The following is a 14,187-nucleotide window of genomic DNA, read 5'->3' on the forward strand; positions in this document are numbered from 1 at the left end:
TGCTTCTTAAAGAACCTGAACAGACAAATCAGCTTTGCCCCGACTTGCGAGTTCAAGAGTATCTGTTCACGAACCTATAGTCATCCACCTCAGATGTCACAAACCACTGGCATGGAGAAGCAGAACGCATGCCCATCCCCAAAGAGGTGCCCACAGCTTGAATTAACAGTCCTTGGACCCAGGCTAACACGCTATGTCATTTTCACACAAAGGGACAATTTCACAACATTTAACAAATGTTTCAAACTAATATTTCCTAAGGAGATGCTACATTTCCATCTGTTACCCTAATTCCTTCCTGGACATCTCCACCCCATCCATCTCCTACAACCTACACCCGCTTGGGAGGCTCAGTCAGCAGATGCCCAAGCCATGCCTGCCAGTCATGTGGTGGCAGTTCCCTGAACCACACACACACAAAGACTGCTCTGGGAGAGGACAGCATGAAAATCTCTGAGGGGAGGTTGTTCTCACAGACCTGGTAAGTGAGATCTGAAGCTTTGATGATTGGCCTATGATGCATTTAAAGACCAGTGGTAATCAAATCATGCTCTACACCTTACATATATACAGTGATGTATATGAATCACTTCTCAATATCACTAAAAAGAAAGAAAGAAAGAAAGAAAGAAAGAAAGAAAGAAAGAAAGAAAGAAAGACCAATGCCGTCCACACTACCATAGAAACAACAGATCTACAGAGAGACAACAGTGAGGCCAGGGAGTAGAGCAGACTCAAAAGGAATCCCAAAAGAACTCTGATAATGTCCTGCTCAGATCTACTCAGTAGGCAAGAAAGGGACAAACAAGTTGGGATTTTTATCAGCATTTTGACTTACTTAGTAAGTTCTCTTAATCCACCATTGGAGTTGCTTAAAATATAAAGTGAGTTTCTGATCTTGAAAATATTCAGCATCAAGAAGCTATTTCATAAAAGGGCATGAGAATTTAATGAAATGAGTACAATGTCATGTGACTCAATATCAAAAAATATCTGATTAAAAAGTGGCCAGAGGAACTTAATGCATATTTTTCCAAAGAAGATGTACAAATGGCCAACAGACATGTGAAAAGACGTTCAACATGACTCATCACCAGGACAATGCAAATCAAAACCCCAATGAGATATCACCTCACACCTGTTAGAGTAGCTATCATCAAAAAGACAAGAAATAACAAGTATTGGTGTGGATGTGGAGGAAAAGGAACCATTGTGCACAGTAGGTAGGAATATAAATTGGTTCAGTCACTAAGAAAAACAATATGGAGATTCCTCAAGCAATTAAAAAATAGGAGTACCCTACAATCCAGCAATTCCACTACTGGGTACATATCCAAAGGAAATGAAGACAGGATCCCATAAAGACATATGCACCCCCATGTTGACTGCAGCATTATTTACAACAGCCAAGATGTAGAAACAACCCAAATGTCCATTGATGGATAAATGGGTAAAGAAGATGTATGTAACGGGATCTTATTTGGCTATAAGAAAGAGGGAAATCCTGCCATTCGTGACAACATGGATGGACATTAAGGGCATTATTCTAAGTGAAGAAAGTTCCAGACAGGGAAGGACAAATACTGTCGGAGCTCACTTATTTGTGGAATCCAAAAAAAGCTGAACTTGTAGAAACAGAGTAGAAGGGTGGTTGGGTGAGAATGAATGCCGGTCAAAGGGTACAAACTGACAGAAGCTGGGTAGGTTCTGAGGATCTAATGCACAGCCTTGTGACTATGGTTAATGAAACTGCTTACATACTCGAAAGATGCTGAGAAAGTCAATCTTAAATACTCTCACTGCAAAAAAAAAAATGATAATTATGTGATGTGACAGATGTGTTAGCTCACATTACAGAGGCAATCATACTGCCACATGCAAGTGTATTTGCACCTTAAATTTCCACAATGTTATACGTCAAGTACATCTCAAGTTTTTAAAATGATCATGAGGTCAGAAAAGACTTGAAAATGATGTAAAAGATGTTTTGCTCAGAGTCCAAGGGAATGTCCACAAACCCTTGAAAAAATACCTAATATTTTGGAAGCCAAGAGTATCCTAAAGTCTATCCATGGAGACCTCTGGGGACCCAAGTTTCCTGATCTAAAATTTGTATCTCTGAAAATACAACCATGATATTTTCTTAACTGAAAATAAAGTATGTTGCAGACAGTATTAATAGCTCAGCCCATTTTTCTTTTCACTATTATGTTCATAATCTAAAAGGCATTATATGGGGCACCTGGGTGGCTCAGTCTGTTAAGCACCTGCCTTCAGCTCAGGTCGTGATCCCAGGGCTGAGCAGGGAGCCTGCTTCCCCCTCTCCCTCTGCCCCTGCTCATGTTCTTTCTGTCTCTCACTCTCAAATAAATAAAATCTTTAAAAACAAACTAAAACCAAACAAAACCAAAGGGCATTTTATGAGAAAAGTAAGATTGAGGGTTTTTTTCTTTTTGTATTTGATAGACTTCTAAACCCTTCAAAGTGTTTAAAATAGCAAATATGTTACTTTTGTAATAATAGTTGGCAAAATCTTTTTTAAAAGATAATAAATATATTTCCAACAAACCAATACTCTGACGTAGTCTTGCATCTCTGATGGCAGAAAGCAGTGGACTGCACTGCCATCCATCCCAGAGCAGCCCAACCACCTGCCAGAAGCCCGTCCACAGTGATTCCCCTTCTCTCTCCACTCTCGTCTCTTGGTCTGCTCTGTATTGGCTTCTTCCCCACTGGCTACTGCTTGACCAACTTCCTTGGAGGATGATATGGCCAAGGATGTTTGAATGTCAGAGGGGTCTCTGCTTTCCTGAGCTGATTCCACTGGGCCACCTGCTGTCCCGTCCTGACACCAAAAGCCTGGATTTCTCAGCAATAAAAGCCCTCCTCTGCTCTTGAAGACTTATTTATTCATTCATTATTTTTTTTTAATTCAGACATTCATTCAGCAAATATTTTTATAGCACCTAATGTGTAGGGGTTCTGTAGAAACAGAGAAATTACCCGTAAAAATTAAATAGAAAAATGCATCCAGCTGGAAATTAAAATAGCATGATCCTAACAGCTCACAGCCGCTATGCTAAGAGGCATATAAAAAGGGTATTTCTCACCAGAAGGCAAGGAAATAAATGCACATTAAAATAACAAGAAGTTGACATTTTCACTTGTCAGTGATTAAAATAAAATGATAAAACTCATTGCTGGGGAGGATACGATAATTTAGGCAATTGCTATCCACTGTGGGAAACCAAATATCAAATCAGGTATGGAGGGCTAATTTAGTGAGATATTAATTTGTGTTTTTCCCACTGAGTTTTTCTTTTCTCCTTCAAAGAAAGTAGTTAGGCTACCTTAATGTCCAATTGCTACATAACAAATATCACCAACTTAGCAGCATTAAGAAAAAACCGATTTCATAGTGTATAGTTCTTTAGGTCAGAAGCCCAGGCGAGGATCAGCTGGGTTCTCTGCTCAGGGTCATAGAAGACTGACACAAGGTGACTGCCAGCATGTGTTCATTTCTGGGGGCCCTGAGAGAGAACCCACTTGCAAGTTCATTCAAGTTATTTGTGGAATTCAGTTCCTTGGGGTTGTAGGACTGAGGTCCCTGTTTCTCTGATGGTCATCAGCCAGGAACCATTCTTGTCTCCTAGATGTTGCCTACATTCCTTGCAATGTGGCTCTCTCCAACTCCAAAGCCAGCATTTGCCCTCCCCACAACACACACACACATAGGGTCCCTCTCATGCTGTTTCTACAAAGGTCCTGGTCTCCCATAAGGACTCATCTGATTGAGTGAGGCCCAATTGTTGAAAAGGAATAAAATAATAATATGAATAAATGGAATGATAAAAAAGACAGAACACGGAGCTTGGGAATGACATTTGAGCCGCATTTTTTTTCAAAGATTTTGTTTATTTATTCATGAGAGACCCAGAGAGAGAGGCAGAGACACAGGCAGAGAGAGAAGCAGACTCCCTACGGGGAGCCCAATGCGGGTCTCAATCCCAGGACCCCGGGATCACGACCTGAGCCAAAGGCAGAAGCTCAACCGCTGAGCCACCCAGGCATCTCTGCACCGTATTTTTGTGGCAAAAGGATAACTGATACACTCCCTATGTGACAAAGATACTCTGGCCCCAAAATCTGGACCTAAACAAGAAGCAGGCAAAGATGGTGCAGAAGGATTGTTAGTAATATGTGGAATGGTTCTTTTCTCCTTTGCCTGTTCCTTGAAAGTGAATCCCATTTGTGTCTCTCAGTTTTCTCCTTCTACACACACACACACACACACACACACACATCTTGCTTAGATAGACCAGCAAGAATTGGCAACTTGACTGGCTGGTGACATTTGGAAGGTTTCCGGCCCCTGCTATAAATCCCCCAAACCCCATGCAACCACATCAGAGGCTCAGCGTATCTTGGTGTGTCCCAGCCACAGAGGCTCGATGCTTAGATCACAAAGACGCAGGGGCTGTGGAGAAAGGGGAAGTGCAGGGCCGATGGCTCACATGGGGGACCCGGCTAGGAAGGCATTTAGCAACCACAGATCGGAGCTGAAGGACTAGGTCTCCATCTCACTTCCTCAGGAGGAAAGGAACCGAGCTATGTGACGTTGGTGCCAGTGGTGTTGGGGCTGGGGTTCCTAGCAGGTGTCCTAGCCAGAAAACCAAGGAATTGCCAAGATCCCCTGGATTTGGCATCCTTCGTCTGAGGGCACTCTGCCCTCATTTCCAGCTCTGGCTTCGGCCCTTGGCTCAATGTTTCTATTTATAGTTCTCTTCTGGCTTCCGCCCCCACCCTGCAAAGTATATGCCCCCACACACGTCCACATGCGCACATACAGGCAAGCACGGGTTACAGACGTGCACAGCCACGCAAAGCCAGCCACACGGCAACACCTAGATGCCTGCGGACGCAAACTTACTCTCACACGGGCACACACGTGCCGCCACACTCAGGTGCAGACCGACACGTCTACCCACATCCACCTAGACGTGTTCATATAAAGGTGAACAGAGACACACGGGCGCAAATACGCAGTGTTCACACGCGCACACAGGCGCCTAACTTCTTGGCAGCAATTCCAACCGACGTGGCAGCTGTGCATGTGGATTTTATTTCCCGATGGTTGACCCTTTTCTTACTTTCCTTCATGGGGAGGTGATCAGAGTCTAAAGGAGTGAATACTGCTCAATGTGGGAGCCACTGCGGGGGGCGTTGGGCAGGAGCGCGGCTGATGCAGACTTTGGGTGTCCATCGTGAACCCGTGGGTGCTCCTCGGTCATGTGCCGTGAGCTGAGCAGAGGCCATGCTCCAGCCGCCCAGGCGCGTGCAGTGTGGACAGCCCTGCAGGTGTGGCGGCCGGGTTCCCATCCCCGGGAGCACCACCCTGACGTCTCCTCGTCCCCGGCTACCTTGCTGCGGAGGTCGGCTTTTCCTGCATCCAGGGTGCCCCACCGTGTCTGGGTGTGGCTCGCGGCTCCCACCCTGCAGAGGTGCGCGGCCGCAATCTGGGTGCCCGCGTGTCACTTCCCGATCACGGGGAGGACACAGGTTCCTCTGGACGGGGCTTCACCTTGATTTGGAGTTTCAAGCAATAGTGGGTAGTGAGGATGTGAAATTTCCCTCGGTAAGCACAAGAGTGCAGCTGGCGGAGCAGCCATGTCCCTGGGGGGTGGCCAGCACAGGCCCCCATCAGGAGCGGTAAATGGGGTGTCCTTCAGCCCATCCTCTTTGCTGGGGCACAGCTCCCAGAGGACAGGTTCTGTAACGGTTGTGGGTTTGGGGCCTGGGGCACTCCTGCCCTGTTTTGCAGAGGCAGTGGCCAGGGTTTCACCTGTGCTGATGAGGGTGCTCTGGAGGGAAGCGCAGGTACCAGGGGCCCCGTCTTTCCTTCCAGGGACTCACAGAACCTATACATGGCCTGCCATCCTCCCATGACCTCATGGGAGGGAGTTTTAGGATCCTTAAGGAGATTTTTTTTGTGCTTTCTTCTCTGGGTACAAGCAGCCATGTCCCAGATGAGGTGGCGAGGATGGAGCAGCAGGTCCTACGAGATGGAGATCTGCTGGAAGAGGGCCGGGAGCTCTGGGGTTTGCATGAAGGAGCCAGGAAGGGAGTGGGCTCCCTGCACACGCCAGCCCCTGCCAGTCCTGGGTGCTCGGCTGGAGAAGGGGTGCTGGAGAAGGAGAAGTGGGAGGCGGTGGTTAAACTAGCTCAGCTGTCGCCTTGAGCTGGGATTTGGGGGCCATGAGACGTGTGATTAAGGTCTTTGGAACCAAATACACACATATAAGTGCAAGTGAACCTGGGAATTGGAAATAAAACCTGTGTTTGGTACCAACGTCAGTTATCCCGCTTGTGATGCTGTAACACAGCGTTGCAGGAGGCTACCTCTGGGGAAACTGAGGGAAGGGTATGTGGGCTCTCCCTGCCTTGTTTCTTACAACCGCATGTGACTCTACAATGCTCGCAGAATAAAAGTTTAATTTTTTAAAAAAGAGGGAGTCACATGGGTGCCTGGGTGGCTCAGTTGGTTAAGCATTTGACTTGTGCTCAGGTCATGATCTTAGGGTCCTGGGATCGAGTCCTGCATTGGGCTCCCTGCTTGGCGGGGAGCCTGCTTCTCCCTCTCCCTCTGCCCCTCCCCAGTGCTTGTGCTCTCTCTCTCTCTTTCTCAAGTAAATAAAATCTTAACCAAAAAAGAAAGAGCTAGCGAGCCACAGGTCTAGCATCTTGTGCTGGGTTCCCTGATTAGCCTGCACTCCTTGAGGCCCTTTTATCTTTCTTCTTTGGATTTTCTTTGTCTTCCTAGACACATGAGTTTATTTTGTCCACTTTTCCCTGGTTGTGACCTGGTGTTCCCCGAGGAGGCTGGTGCTAGTGACCGTCCAGGAGTTACTCGAGCTGCAAGCACAGGTAAGAGGTGTCCTTACCTGGTTTCCCGCTCAGAGCATCCCCAGCTCCCACCTGTCAGGGAGACAGTCCATAAAGCTCTTCTAGAGTCACTGTTCCTTCAACAAACATCTCCAGGGCACCGACTTATGGTCCATCATGGTGTTAAACCTGAGGGTGTGGACCTGCTAGACTACAGAGGCTGGACTCATGGACCCTTTGCCCAGGGATCCAGAGCAGAGGAGAGATAAATCAGCAATCAGAAAAGTTTAACACTGAGTCGTAATTGCTGCCACAGAGATGAGCACATGGATGAGGATCTAATCCAGCCTGTGATGGTGGCCTTCCTGGAAGAGGAGGCCCGGGCTGATTCTGTAGGGAGAGAGTGGACAGTAGCAGGTGAAGCTGCCAGCATCACCTTCACTTGGGCTTCCCCGCCTCTGCTGACTCACCTTGACATTCCTGCTTCCTGGCATCTTAGGAGTAATTGGGAGCCCCTCCCATCCCCAGCGCCTTGCGTGCAGACCAACCGTGTCGCTTACCATCAAACATCACGTGCCCTGGCATGTTTTGTTTTGGGTTCAGTACCAAAAACAGTGAAACCGAGGATCACTAACTACTCACAGGGACCCTTGAGGACTTCCACCCAGGAAGGCAGGAGCTAGTGAGAACTGAGAGTGGGCAAGCCCTACAGCACAAATGGATTTCAGTGGATCATCTTGTCCCTCAGCCCAGTGGGGCAAGTCCACCAAGTGTAAGAACGATCGCAACGATCAAGCCCTCCAAATGTCGTTTCATGAATCTGTCCCTCACTGTCCCCTCGCCCCAACTCTGATGGCAGTCCTTGTAGACGTGGAAGGATGTCTTGATGCCTCTAAGGTCTACTTTACTTCACCGGCCCCTTATACCACCACAACAGTCACCAGTAGGCTGGTGATGTCTTCAAATTTTCCAGATCAGTAGTTCTCAAACTCGCGTGCACATTGGAATCACCGGAAGGGCCCCTGAAAACACAGGTGACTTGGACCAGTTCCCAGAGCTTCTGATTCCCTAGATGTGGGGCAGAGCCCAGGTAACCAGGTGATGTTGATGCTCTGGGGACCACACTCTGAGAACCACTGTTGTAGGGATTCCTAAGGGCATAGTGACCCATCTGACACTATCTCCCCAATGTCCCACATAGAACAGGTATAAGGAGGGTAAGGGACGAGGACCATTGGAATCCCTATAAGCATTTGTCGGCTTCAGATTCAGGGAATTAAGCACTTGTGAAGTGAATCACTGACTGATTCACTCCTCTCCATGATGTCACCTCCAGAACTTACAGCTTTGGGGAGTTTGTTTTTTTTGTTTTTTTGTTTTTTTTGTTTTTGTTTTTGTTTTTGTTTTGTTTTTTAATTAACCACTGGAGGAATCAGAGGACGGGAATGAGAACTCTAAACTAGAAGCAGGATGACCAGCCTTTAATCTGGACTCTGCTACTGGCTTGCTGGTTGTTTTCAGGAAAGTGGCATACACTCTGTCACTCTTTGGTTTTCTGAGCTTAAAATCCCCTCCATCCCATGAGGCTTTTAATAGAATGAAATAAAATATATGGAAGATGTTTTTAAAAACACAAGATCCTATGATTGGTAGTTCCTAAGTACCAGGGCAGAACAGTATATAGAAAGATAGAAGTACAAAATAGCTTTTCTGGTTTCTGTTCAGATTAAAAAATCAACAGATTCATCTGGATAGTTCCTCTCAGGGTTTTGAATGGCAAATGATTTCTCCTATCATTCCCACATATTTAAATTGTGGTTTATCTTCAAAATAGAATGCCAGTAAAAAATCTGACAAAAAAGGAGGGGTTCTCATCTCAAATTCTGCATTCTCCATTTAAACCATTAGTATGACTCCTAACTCTGGGAAACGAACTAGGGGTGGTGGAAGGGGAGGTGGGCGGGGGGTGGAGGTGATTGGGTGACGGGCACTGAGGGGGGCACTTGACGGGATGAGCACTGGGTGTTATTCTGTATGTTGGCAAATTGAACACCAATAAAAAATAAATTTATAAAAAAATAAAAATAAAAAAAATAAACCATTAGTATGTTCCCCTTACCCTCCAACATAGGCTCAATTCACTGTGGGTATATCCTGATTTCTTTCAAGACAATGGCAACTATGATGGGTAGAAAAATGGCCACCTAAAGATGTCAGTGTCTTAATTCCCAGAATCTGAATGTGTTCTGTTACATTGGAAAAGGACTTTGCAGATGCAATTAAGCTAAGGACTTTAAGACAGGGAGATTATCCCAGATTATCTGCGTGGGCCCAGGAACATCATATGGGTCCTTAAAATGGAAGAGGGATGCAATATAAGGACTTGACCCTGTTTACTGGCTTTGAAGGAGGAAGGGATCATGAACTAAGGAATGCAAGCAGCCTTTAAGAAAGTAGAAAAGGCAAGGAAACATTCTCCCCCGTAGCCCCCAGAAAGGAACACAGCCCTGCTGGTACCTTGAGTTTAGCCCACTGAGACCTGTTGCCAAACTTCTGGCCTACAGAACCGTAAGATAATAAATTTGTGTGGTTTTAAGCCACTGAATATGTGAATTTGTTAAGACAGCACATAGATGAATATAGCAACTAAATAATGATTAGTCGCATTATGGGTAGAGGAGTCACAATACATGATTCTGTTAGTGTATCTGTGTTTCTTCCTCTTGTAATTGCCTGTTTTGTCCACATACCTTTCTGGAATGACTAGTAAGTTGTTGTTTGTAAAGACCTAGATGTCTGTATAAAAAAAATAAATGTAATAAAATCTAAATAAAGGAATATTTTTACTTAAAAAAAAATAAAACCACAAGGTCTACTCTTGTCTGGTTTCTGTTCAGCTACCACAAAACAAAGCATTAGAAACTTGACACTCAAAACCCGAGTTTCAAGACCTCACCCTTGACAGTCCCACTGGAGTGGGGCCCAAGAGAAGACCCAGGTGCAGGGGTAGCTGAGGACCTGGGCTGACAGACAAACCCTCACTCTTAGCCTTTGGTAAGAAACATCAAGGACACCCAGCGAGGATCAGCATGGGTGGCTTAGTGGTGGGTGAACATACGAAGAGGGATCTCAGCGCAGGGCACATGTTATGACACAGGCAGGCAGTTGAGGTGACATTTCTCAAAAACCAGCAGGTGCTAACCTCCAGGACTTTGCAGTCCTCTCCTGCTCATTTCAAAGCAGGGTGCATGTCCTGGGCTGGATGCCAGACACTAACCAGACAAGCAGCATGGAAGCAAGCCTGCTGACCGATGCTGAGTCTGCACCAAACTAGGAAATCCAAAATCCCTTCTGACTGAGAACAGAATTGGGGCTGAGCTGAACCTGAACCTGCCAAAGCTATGGGCTCTGGGGTGTGAATGAACTCACTCCTTCTCCCTCCTTATCACATCTTTTGCCACGTGTCTTTGCAGTACCCTATCCTCCCAAAAGGCAGGGTATTTCTCCGCCTCAAGTGTGGCCTCCATTGTGAGATTAGCTCTGTCCACCAGGATGGGGTGGCAGTGACAGCATGCTACCAGGATCCAGCCTGCATCTCAGGGCCCTGACTGGTTCCTCTTGCCCTTTTGCTCTTCTGTTATCCCTGGGAGAAGGAAATACCCAGACTAGCCTGCTGGTTCTATGAGGAAGATGAGAGACATGGGAAGCAGAACTGCCCCAGCCAAGCCTAGTCCGGAGCAGACACCCCAAATGACCCCACATGCATTAAGGAACCTAGCGGAGATCAGCCAAGTACAGTCTAGGTCAGCAGCCCATCCCCAGCAGGTCCACTGGCCCATGAGCTATAATGATAAGTGATCGTTGTCTTAAACGACAGGTGAGATAGTTTGTTACATGGCAATAGCTAACTGATACAAGCGGCTACTATGTCCGGTTTGGGATACCAAGATGAATTAAGGTAAAATGCCTGCAAAGAATGTATAATCTGATGGTGGAGGCGGTTGCCATAAGATGTGCTAAGTAACACGGAAGGAGCTAAATCAGCATTGTTAGGAGTTCAAAGACCCAGGGACCTAATTGGAAGATTCAGGGAAGGCATCTCAGAAATTACACTTGAGCCAAACAGCATGAGGACAGGAGACTGGGGAGCTCTGAGCATACTCTACGTTGAACACAAGACGGGGTGGAATGGAAACAAGTAGGATCAAACGCAAGGTTAGATTCGCATCAGAACCAATTAACTTCCTAGGCTCCAGGCCCACAGGATGCCACCTCACCTCCAACAGGTGCCTTGCACACGGCCCACATCCACCAGCACTCCTGCTTGGGGGTCTTACAGATGCCCAGAACCCAACCTTTATCAATGAGCAAGTAACTCCTTGTCCAAACACAAAGGACCAGCACCACTAGACTCACTGGATACCTAGCAACCGAACACATTTTCTACAGAGAACATGCTTACTATTTAATCAATTTTTCTAGTAGTCTTTTTTTTTAAAGTCTTGATTTGCATATTGTTTGTAAGATTCTTTGTTTGTCTATAATAATATTTGGCACAGGACCAGGGACAGGGAGTGGGGGCAAAGTGGAGAGCAAAGAAAAGCAGAAGAGCTTGTGACTTCTGAGTAATTGACATCTTTGTACAATTTTATTTTAGTCTGTAAAACAGAGACTTGCTGGAAGCCTCAAAGAAACTTATGGTAGAGAATAAAACCTCAAGCTGGTGCTGTGCTGAGCTTGATGTCTTGGAGAGCAGCCGGGTGCGCTCTGTGTGACCTTATTGCTCCAAGACCCTCCCCGTAGTCACAGCTTCTCAACCAAGGGGCTCCTACAGATAAAGCAGGATTGTGGGGGGAGCCCATGGTGGCCAGCAGCCCCACTGGCCTGTTCTCACCCACTGGCTACACACACAAGTTTAGCTCCCCATCTGAAGAGCATTTTAACAGATCCTCCCCCAAAAACCAGTGCTGATTTTCTAGACTTTGCAGAAGGAGTCATGGCGTACTGCTTCATTTTATGTCATTGACTGGAACGATGTAACTTCTAGAGATATTTATCAGGGTGTTACTATGGGTCACAAAAACACAGCATGACTCAGAGAATAACTGAAAAGAGAGAAAGAGAGAGAGAGAGAGAGAGAAACCACAGCACAGCACAAACAAGGCTGCTTTCCCTGGTCATGTGGAAAGGTCTCTTCCAGCCTCCAAACAGCTGAGGCAGCTCAACGTTGCTCAGGCTCGTGAGGCAGAAGTGGAAGTCTCTGCCACAAAACTCAAACCCAGAGTCAAAACCCTGCGTGTAAGTGGAAGAGCTTCAAGGCTGAGGGCTCCTGGTCTCACGAGAGAGCCAGTTTCACAGAAGTCGTTAATGGAGAAAGAGGATGTGTTCTCAGTTCAATAAAATAGTGGATAGAATGGCTCTTACAAGTGTGCTACCATTCGATTCACAGGGTCACCAGGTTCACTGGGAATAACCAGAATAAGGGCACAAGCTGTATTGCCCAGAGTCTGCAAGTTCCAGATGGGTTTACTGGCCCAACTTCTATCATCTATTCCAGCCGCCATTTTGCAGGAGGAATGCTGAGAAGTGGTTGGATTCTGGAGAATATATTGAAGGCAAAGCAGACATAATGTGTGCGTGGTGGAGATGCAGGGATGGGAGGGAAAATGATCACAAGGATGAGGCCAAGGGTGTGGCCTGGACCACTCCTGTTTCTTTGCCTCCAGCTGTATAGGGATGTGTTTGCCCCCACTGCCTCTTGTCCTGGAGCTCCATGGTCACAGGTCCCCAAAATGAGGGGAAAAGGAGCAATTCTGACTTCACACAGAGAATGTTAGTTGCCGACCTAGAGCCAGTTACTTCTGCAGCCATTGCTACCCAGTTGTGAGTGTCCAAAGTGAAGTCACCTGTCAGCCACATTCGGGCCTTGAAACAATGGGTTAGCAAACATTCCCATTGTCTAGCTCCAGGTGCTGCCACCAAGGAGATGTTTGGTGGTGAAAGACAAGGGACAAGCACAGGAGACATGACTCCCAAGGGACGGGGAGAGCTGGCTGTGCTTCTCAGCCCCTTTGTGGTTGTGACCCACAGTAAGAAATACCTTTTACATCATGATCCAGTACGCACACTCACACACACACTCACAGCCTTACTGCTGGTGATAATCTCTAGCTTTTTGTATTCTCATCTCTCCCATGTAGGTTTTTTTTTTTTTTTAATGCTGCTCAAAATCCATTAAATAGACTATTGTCCTCAGGTCATGGCACACCGTTTTGAAAATCCTTCTTTCAGACAGTGTTGGACAAGAATAGTCTTCCTGCCTGAAACTAAGGACACAACCACTGCTTCTGATCCCAGTTACCTGCTGAAGGTGCCCACCCTTGGATGGAGGTTGCAGAACCAGCAGCAGGGAGGTACCTTTAAGAGATGCTCATCTCCTGAAGTTACTGAGCTTGTCTGAGATTTCCAAGAGAAACATCAAGAAATCTGACTTTTCTCCTGCTGAGCTCCCGGGACCACACTCTTGGGCTCAAATTGTCACCCCAATCCCTTACTGGGGGCTGGGCTCAGAGGGGACCACACCAACCACTCTTCTGGGGTTGGTGCTCTGGGTGCTGAGTGAGGCACCTTCTTGTCTGTTGACTCATCTTGGGATGGGCCAAGAACCAGCACAGAGGTCAGTTTTCTCACTGTTTTTTAAAAGATAATCTCTACGGAGACACAATGGGTAACAACAATAACCAACAAAGAGAGCGATTTGAGAACATCACAAGAGTTCATGTTGTTTTGGGACCAAGCCCATTGGAGAATGGCAGTTTTGATTGTCACCTTCCAACTGTCCCTTCCTTTCATGAAAGTCCCGCGAGGTGCCCATTCTTACCCATGCTCATCAGTCACCTGCTACTAACATCCTTGAGGACCTCAACTCAAAGTGTTTTTATAAGTCAGACTTACTATATTTCATAGCCATTGATTTGTGTTCATGATCGGAAGTACAGCCTTTTCAATGGGTTCTTCTATTCATTTTGATAATTTCAAATTTGTGACTCAAGTTTTCTAGGTACATACAATCATATCACAGGCAACTAACAATATCATTGTCTCTTTTATTCTAAAAGCTGTAACTTTTATTGTTTCTAGACCTTCTGGAGCAATGTTAGGTAATAGAACATGGTGGAACTCTATTTCTGATTTTATTGGAAATGCTACTAGCTCTTTACCTTTAAAGCATAACACTGGATATTTGGTGTAAGATATAATCCTGGAATACTTAGCTACCTTCAGAGATTATTCTTTTCCCCAATA

The sequence above is a fragment of the Canis lupus genome, chromosome 25 (assembly GCF_011100685.1).
Source record: "Canis lupus familiaris isolate Mischka breed German Shepherd chromosome 25, alternate assembly UU_Cfam_GSD_1.0, whole genome shotgun sequence".
Lineage (NCBI taxonomy): Eukaryota > Metazoa > Chordata > Mammalia > Carnivora > Canidae > Canis > Canis lupus.